This window comes from Leptonychotes weddellii, chromosome 14 (assembly GCF_054177405.1).
Source record: "Leptonychotes weddellii isolate Sample4059 chromosome 14, ASM5417740v2, whole genome shotgun sequence".
In the NCBI taxonomy this organism is placed as follows: domain Eukaryota; kingdom Metazoa; phylum Chordata; class Mammalia; order Carnivora; family Phocidae; genus Leptonychotes; species Leptonychotes weddellii.
This window is the reverse complement of record NC_138382.1, coordinates 1,516,029-1,525,371: the sequence shown is the minus strand read 5'-3', so window position 1 is coordinate 1,525,371 and position 9,343 is coordinate 1,516,029. Positions and strand designations below refer to the sequence as shown.

The window sequence follows — 9,343 nt, the reverse complement described above, 5'->3', positions numbered from 1 at the left end:
CATCACAATTCTGGACTTCAAGCTCTATTACAAAGCTGTAATCATCAAGACAGTATGGTACTGGCACAAAAACAGACACCAGATCAATGAACAGAATAGAGAACCCAGAAATGGACCCTCAACTCTATAGTCAACTAATCTTCAACAAAGCAGGAAAGAATATCCAATGGAAAAAAAGTCTCTTCAACAAATGGTGTTGAGAAAATTGGACAGCCACATGCAGATGAAACTGGACTATTTCATTACACCACACACACACACACACACACAGACCTCAAATGGATGAAAGACCCAAATGGGAGACAGGAATTCATCAAAATCCTATAGCAGAACACAGGCAGCAACCTCTTTGACCTCAGATACAACAGCTTCTTACCAGACACGTCTCTAAGGGCAAGGGAAAGAAAATAAAAAATGAACTATTGGGACCTCATGAAGATAAAACCTTCTGCACAGCAAAGGAAACAGTCAACACAACTAAAAGGCAACCTATGGAATGGGAGATATTTGCAAATGACGTATCAGATAAAGGGCTGGTATCCAAGATCTATAAAGAGCTTATCAAAATCCACACCCCAAAAACAATCTAGTCAAGAAATGGGCATAAGACAAGGGGGCAAGATGGCAGAGGAGTAGGGGACTCATTCAACTGGTCCCCTGAATTTAGCTGGATATCTACCAAACCATTCTGAACACCCACAACATCCGCTTGAGATGTAAGAATATATATCTGGATCTCCACAAGCAGAAAATCCAGAAAATCACGAGGGTTCTAGAGTTTTCTGAGTACAAATCCTTTGCCTCTTTGGTTAGGTTTGTTCCTAGATAGCTTATGGTTTTGGCACACTGTAAATAGGATCCACTCCTTAAGTTCTCTTTCTCCAGTCACATTGTTAGTGTATAGAAATGCAACTGATTTCTGTGCGTTGATTTGACAGCCTGCCATGTTGCTGAATTCCTGTATGAGTTGTAGCAATTTTAGGGTGGAGTCTTTTGGATTTTCCACAGAGTATCATGTCCTCTTTGAAGAGAGTTTCACTTCTTTGCTGATTCGGATACCTATCATTTCTTTTTGTTGTCTGATTGCTGAAGGACAGAGCTGTGATTCTGCAGGCAGATATCAGAAGATAATCAATGTGATAGAGCACATTAATAAAAGAAAGGGGAAGAACCATATGATCCTCTCAATTGATGCAGAAAAAGCATTTGACAATATACAGCATCCGTTCCTGATTAAAACTCTGAAGACTATAGGGATAGAGGGAACATTCCTCAATATCATAAAAATATCTATGAAAAAGCCCACAGCAAATATCATTATCAATGGGGAAAAGCTGAGAGCTTTTCCCTTAAGGTCAGAAATACCACAGGGATGCCTACTCTCACCACGGTTGTTTAACATAGTGCTAGAAGTCCCTAGCCTCAGCAATCAGACAACAAAAAGAAATAAAAGGCATCCAGATTGGCAAAGAAGAAGTCAAACTCTCTTTCTTCACCGATAACATGATACTTTATATGGAAAACACAAAAGATTCCACCCCAGAATTGCTAGAACTCATACAGGAATTCAGCAATTCATCCTTTTGTGCAGGATACAAAATCAATGCACAGAAATCAGTTGCATTTCTATACACTAACAATGTGACTAAAGAAAGAGAAATTAAGGAATCGATCCCATTTACAATTGCACCAAAGACCATAAGATACCTAGGAATAACTGTAACCAAAGAGATAAAGGATCTATACCCTAGAAACTACGGAACATTTATGAAAGAAATTGAGGAAGACACAAAAAGATGGAGAAATATTCCATGCTCATGGATTGGAAGAATAAACATTGTTAAAATGTCTATCCTGCCCAGAGCAATTTACACTTTCAGTGCTATCCCTATTAAAATACCATTGGCATTTTTCAAAGAGCTGGAACAAATAATCCTAAAATTTATGTGGAACCAGAAAAGACCCCAAATTGCCAACGGAATGATGAAAAAGAAAAACAGCTGGGGGCATCACATTGCCCGATTTCAAGCTATATTACAAAGCTGTGATCACCAAGACAGCATGGTACTGGCACAAAAACAGACACATAGATCAATGGAACAGAATAGAGAGCCCAGATATGGACCGCCAACTCTGTGGTTAACTAATCTTTGACAAATCAGGAAAAAATATCCAATGGAAAAAAGTCTCTTCAATAGTGGTGATGGGAAAACTGGACAGCTACATATAGAAGAATGAAACTGGACCATTCCCTTACACTGTACACAAAGATAAACTCAAAATGGCCCCAGAAGTGGAAGTAGTGACTGCGGTCAGAGAGCGGGATAGCTGCCTGGAGACTGCGGGAGCTCTTTCGCCACGGCAGCCAGGCCAGTCTCCAAGCAGAAACAGGATGCCACTGTCCACGTCAGGGGCCTGGATGAGAAGGTTAGTGAACCATTGCTGTGGGAGCTATTTCTTCAGGCAGGGCCAGTAGTCAACACCCACATGCCAAAGGATAGAGTCACAGGTAAGCACCAAGGCTATGGCTTTGTGAAATTCTTGAGTGAGGAAGATGCTGACTATGCCATTAAGGTCATGAACATGATCAAACTCTATGGGAAACCAATACAGGTGAACAAAGCATCAGCTCACAAGAACCTGGATGTGGTGGCCAACATTTTCATTGGCAATCTAGACCCGGAGATTGATGAGAAGCTGCTTTATGATACTTTCGGCGCCTTTGGGGTCATCTTACAAACCCCGAAGATTATGCGGGACCCTGACACAGGCAACTCCAAAGGTTATGCCTTTATTAATTTTGCTTCATTTGATGCTCCAGATGCAGCTATTGAGGCCATGAATGGGCAGTATCTCTGTAACGGCCCTATCACTGTGTCCTATGCCTTCAAGAAGGACTCCAAGGGTAAGCGCCATGGCTCAGCAGCTGAACAACTTCTGGCAGCCCAGAACCCACTCTCCCAGGCCGACCACCCTCATCAGCTGTTTGCAGATGCACCCCCTCCACCCTCAGCCCCCAATTCTGTGGTATCATCATTGGTGTCTGGGCTTCCTCCACCAGGCATGCCTCCTCATGGGTCTTTCCACACCCAGTGCTGCCTCCTGGATCCCTTCCACCTGGGATACCCCCAGCCATGCCCCCACCACCTCTGCCTCCTGGGGCTGGAGAACATGGCCCACCATCAGCAGGAACCCCAGGGGCTGGACATCCTGGACATGGACACTCACATCCTCACCCATTCCCACCGGGTGGGATGCCCCATTGAGGGATGTCTTAGATGCAGCTGGCCCACCATGGCCCTCATGGCTTATGACACCCCCATGCTGGGCCCCCAGGCTCTGGGGGGCAGCCACCACCCCGACCGCCACCTGGAATGCCTCATCCTAGACCTTCTCCAATAGGCATCCCCCTTGAGGGCCTCCATTTGGATCTCCCATGGGTCACCCAGGTCCTCTGCCTCCACATGGGATGCGTGGACCTCCTCCACTGATGCCTCCTCATGGATACACTGGGCCTCCATGACCCCCACCCTATGGCTACCAGCGGGGGCCCCTCCCTCCACCCCGGCCCACCCCCCAGCCTCCAGTTCCCCCTCGTGGCCCACTTCGAGGCCCTCTTCCTCAGTAATTTCTCGTTCTCTTGCCTCCTGTTCTATCTTCCCAATTATCTTTTCAATTCCTTGGACCAATCAGAGTTGCTGTAGCTCTCTATGGCTAAGGCACTAATCCCTCTCAGGCTTTTTTTTTTTTTTTTTTTCCCTTAAGTGTAATGTTTTTCACAGGAGGTTTTATTTATTTATTTTTTTAAAGATTTTATTTATTTATTTGAGAGAGAGAGAATGAGAGAGAGAGAGCACACGAGAGGAGGGAGGGTCAGAGGGAGAAGCAGACCCCCTGCTGAGCAAGGAGCCCGACATGGGACTCGATCCCGGGACTCCAGGATCATGACCTGAGCCGAAGGCAGTCGCTTAACCAACTGAGCCACCCAGGCGCCCGGTTTTATTTTTTTTTCTATGTTGGTCCTAAGTGTTTTGCAAATGCACAGAGAAAAACTAAACTCATTGTTTAAAAAAAAAAAAAAAAGATAAACTCAAAATGGATAAAAGACCTCAATGTGAGATAGGAATCCATCAAAATCCTAGAGGAGAATATAGGCAGTAAACTCTCGACATCGGGAACTTCTTTCAAGACAAGTCTGCAAAGGCAAGGGAAACAAAAGCAAGTATGCTCTTTCTGGACTTCATCAAGATAAAAAGCTTCTTCATGGCAAGGGAAACTGTCAACAAAACTAAGAGGCAAACCACGGAATGGGAGAAGATATTTGCAAATGACATTACAGATAAAAAGCTGATAACCAAGATCTATAAAGGGAACTTCTCAAACTTAATACTCAAAAAATGGGCAGAAGACATGAACAGACACTTCTCTAAAGAAGACATACAATGGCTAACAGACACATGAAAAAATGCTCAACATCATTAGCCATCAGGGAAATACAAATCAAAACCACAATGAGATACCACCTTACACTAATTAGAATGGCAAAAACTAACAAAACAGGAAACGACAAATGTTGGTGAGGATGTGGAGAAAGGGGAACCCTCTTACACTGTTGGTGGGAATGCAAGCTAGTACAGCCACTCTGGGAAACAGTATGGAGGTTCTGGTTTCTCAAGAAGTTAAAAATAGAGCTATCTTACAACCCAGCAATTTCACTACTCGGTATTTACCCCAAAGATACAGATGTAGTGAAAAGAAGGGACACATGCACCCCAATGTTCACAGCAGCAATGTCCACAACAGCCAAACTGTGGAAGGAGCTGGGATGCCCTTCAACAGATGAATGGATAAAGAAGATGTGGTACATATATACAGTGGAATATTATTCAGCCATCAGAAAGGATGAATACCCACCATTTGCATTGGCATGGATGGAACTGGAGGGGATTATCCTAAGTGAAGTAAGTCAAGCAGAGAAAGATAATTATCATGTGGTTTCACTCATATGTGGAACATAAGCAATAGCACAGAGGACCACAGGGGAAGGGAGGGAAATCTGAAGGGGGAGAAATCAGTGGGAGACGAACCATGAGAGACTATGGACTCTGGGAAACAACCTGAGGGTTTCAGAGGGGAGGGGGTTGGGGGGGTAACAGGGTGATGGGTATTAAGGAGGGCATGTGTTGTGATGTGCACTGGCTATTATATGCAACTAATGAATCATTGAACACTACATCAAAAACTAATGACGTACTATACAGTGGCTAACTAAACATAATTAAAAAATAAAAAATAAGAAATGGGCAGACGACTTGAACAGATACTTCTCCAAAGACATAAAATGGCCAATAGACACATGAAAAAATGCTCCACATCAGTTGCCATCAGAAAAATACCATTCAAAACCACAATGAAATACCACCTTACACCAGTCAGAATGGCTAAAATTAACAAGACAGGGAACAACAAATGTTGGCAAGGATGTGGAGAAAGGGGAACCCTCTTACACTGTTGGTGGGAATGCAAGCTGGTACAGTCACTCTGGAAAACAGTATGGAGGTTCCTCACAAAGTTGAAACTAGGGCTACCCTATGACTCAGCAATTGCACTACTGGGTATTTACCCCAAAGATACAGATGTAGTGAAAAGAAGGGGCACATGCACCCCAACGTTCATAGCAACAATGTCCACAATAGCCAAACTATGGAAGGAGCCAAGATGTCCTTCAATAGATGAATGGATAAATAGATGCAGTTCATATATATAATGGAATATTACTCAGCCATCAGAAAGGATGAATACCTACCATTTGCACTGACATGGATGGAACTGGAGGGTAATATGCTAAGTGAAATAAGTCAATCAGAGAAAGATAATTAGCATACGGTTTCACTCATATGTGGAATATAAGAAGTAGTGCAGAGGACAATATGGGAACAGAGGGAAAACTGAATGGGAAGAAACAAAGGGGGAGAGAAACCATGAGAGACTTTTGACTCTGGGAAAGAAACAGGGTTGTAGGAGGGGAGGTGGGTGGGGAATGGGGTAACTGGGTGATGGGCATTAATTAGGGCACATGATGTGATGAGCACTGGGTGTTATAAGCAACTGATGAATCATTGAACACTACATCTGAAACTGATGATATGTTGGCTAATTGCATTTAAATTAAAAAAATAAAAACTTGTATACAGTGCAGGAGAGAACAAAACTAAGCAGCAATCTACTGAGTAGAAGATATCTGCAAATGATATATCCAATAAAGAGTTTGTATGCAAAATATATAAAGAACTGATACAAATCAACACCCAAAAAACAACCCAATTAAAAAATGGGCATCAGACATGAACAGACATTTCTCCAAAGGGCATCCAGATGGTGAACAGACATGAAAAGATGCTCAACATGAGTCATCTCCAGAAAAATGCAAATCAAAACTACAATGAGATATCACCTCACACCTGTGAGAATGGCAAAAACAACCCAAGAACTAGTGTTGATGAGGATGTGGAGAAAAAGGAACTCTCTTACACTGGGGGTGGGAATGCAAACTGGTGCAGCCATTGGAGGTAACAGCCAACCTGGGAGGAGCTTTACTGATGTGATCACCCCACTACCTCTCAAGGTACCACCCCTGAAGCTACAAAAGTTGTAAAACATCTACCCTAGACAATGACAATGGAGCAGGTGGTCCCACAGTGAAACACAGCAACATTCTCATAAACAGGGGCAGAAATGGGCCAAATGTGTAATACAACTGATGTCTATTTTTGAAATAACTTGGCCCATCTGTGAGGATCCTATGTGTGAGTGCCCCATGGCAGAGGATCTAATGTGGTACACAGCTAAATTAGCTTTTGTTCAAACCACCAAGAGCACCTGTGAAGCTCATTCCACACCCATGAAAGCACACTGATGCTTCTTACTACTGGCAATCTGTGGGAAGCTCAATCACTACTGCACAATAATCTGAGCTAGAAAGAACATACAACTGCTCACCAAACCAAACCTGCATATGGCCTTAGCCACAGTGATATATACCTAAACAGACCTACTCGCATGCTGGGTTTGATTCTAACAACTTGATTTTGGTGCACATAAGCATAATAGCTCTCCCCTTGCCAAAGTCTGTAAACCTCACTCATCAACATGCACCTACTCCCCTCAACAACATTCAACAGCAGCACTGACATCCAATGAATCTGTGTGAGGCTAGTCACAGAAATGTGTAGGCAGTGGTAGGCTAAGCACAAAACCCACTTAGTTGACCCAGGTGCTAAATGTGAAAGTTAACACCCATGCCCATTAGACTATAATTGGAATTGCACTAAGCCACACAAACTGTACTTTCTCAGGAACACAGAACATACAGGGAGCAGAGGGAGCCTGGTGGACCTGAAAGAAAATCAAATGGCCTCCCTGTCACAAGCTTTCCTCCAACCCTGCAAAGTACTTTCTGTACTTGGATATGGCTCAAAATTCCAGTAGATTTTTACTCAGCAAGGGAATCCCCCAAGTCCACATGCTAGCTGAACCTCTCCAATGCCACAAACAAGTTCTCCCAGCAGTCTCCCTGGTGCTAACCACTCTAGAATCACCAATCTGAGGACAAAAGGTATACAGGTTTACAACAATTAAAAGAAAACAGCTGTGTCCAAGGAATTGTCCACAGAAACTAAATGGCTCAGGGACTGGAACTCTTGGCTGAATGTCAGTGTACTTTAGGACCATGGTGTTAGATAATTGCAAAGCCTTAGTTTCTTATGAGCTGTTAAAGGAGGGAGGTCTGTACACTTGCTCACATATCTTGCTGCTTGTGGGTTGGTAATACTCATCAAGCTTTAACAGATAGCCAGAGACATGTATCAATGGGGCCATAATGTCACTTTACTGACGAAACAGATCGAACAAGTAAAAATCTCCTTTTCTGACCTATTCTCCTGACCTTCTCCCCAGCTAGCTGTAAGTGGGCTTTGAAATCCTGCTTTGTGCCTTGTAGGACATGGGGTCTTTAGAATGCTTTATTACTGGCTCCAGACTCAGGCAATACAAAGTAACACACAATTTCAATTATAAAACAAACATGGAGCCAGCAGATGGACTGTTACGTAAATCAGCCAAAAATGCCCCATATATTGGCCCCTATGCTGTTTATTTCTTCACAGCAGGCTGAGACTTCTAGTTCAAAGCATACTGGTACCAAATTCAATTTTTTATATATTTTTACATGTGTGCTTTAAATACAGTCCAAATAAGCCCATTTAAAGCCTAGCTGCTTTGCACACCCTGTGAAACTGCACCCAACATCTGCTAGCCACAGGTAAGGCAAACATTGGGGCCGTGAAAGACCCTACACTGCTGCTGCCTTTCAGAACATATGAACATGCCCAAATTCATATGTTGTCATCCTAACCCCTAGTACCACAGAATGTGATTTTATTTGGAGATAGGGTCTTTAAAGAGCTAAAATACAACGAGATCATTAAGGTCAGCCCTAATCCGATGTAACTGTGTCCTTACAAGAAGAGGAGATCAGGAGACAAACATGCACGTGGCCAACCCTGTAGGATGCAGGGAGAAGGCAGCCACCTACAAGCCAAGGTGAGACCTCCAGAGAAACCTGCCCTGACACCTTGACCCTAGATTTCTAGCCTCCAGACCTGAGAGAATCAATTTGTATTTAAGTCACTTCGTTTGTGGTACCTTGCTACAGCAGCCTGAGCAGACCAATGCACTTTCCATCTTGTTGCTGAGCAACAGTGCCTAGACACCTAAGCCCCCTATCCGAAACCCCCGCTCTCCTAGGAGTTCCTATGCCCTGTTCCCCTTCTGGGCAGTAGTCCTGTGCCACTGCCTCTGGAAGGTCTCCTGTAAAGGGCTTTGCCCCTCATGCAACCCATCAAACACCATCCAAATAAAACTTACTGTGTACTTCTGCTGTCTGTGGTCATGTCTTTTTCTTGAAATCCTCAAACTCACTACATTCTATCTTTAGATCTCTCTCATCTTTTTTTTAAATACATGTATACACACTTCTGTTGCAGGTGATTGAGATCTAGCTAAGCAAGTTGTCTTATCTGAGATCCAAGAGTAATGACTCACACTATGAGTGCTGACAGAATCCATAATGCCATTTCTTAGCCCAGAAGCTCCAGTTGTCGCCTATTCCCAGAAATGACCACAGCAATTCTACGTAATGAATTCCAGCAGTGTCAGATGTGCTAAGACATATACGTGGTATCATAGGAAGACATCACAACAGTCTTCTGAGTGAAGTACTATTATTCCCATTGTACAGTTGAAAAATCTAGGCAATTTATGGTACAGGGAGGGTATTTTAAGT

General features: G+C 43.3%; 1 pseudogene; it reads left to right on the top strand.

Annotated features, from left to right (window-relative positions):
- Positions 1-980: 980 nt before the first annotated feature.
- Positions 981-8,938, top strand: LOC145716955 (splicing factor 3B subunit 4 pseudogene; annotated as a pseudogene).
- The last annotated feature ends 405 nt before the right edge of the window (positions 8,939-9,343 follow it).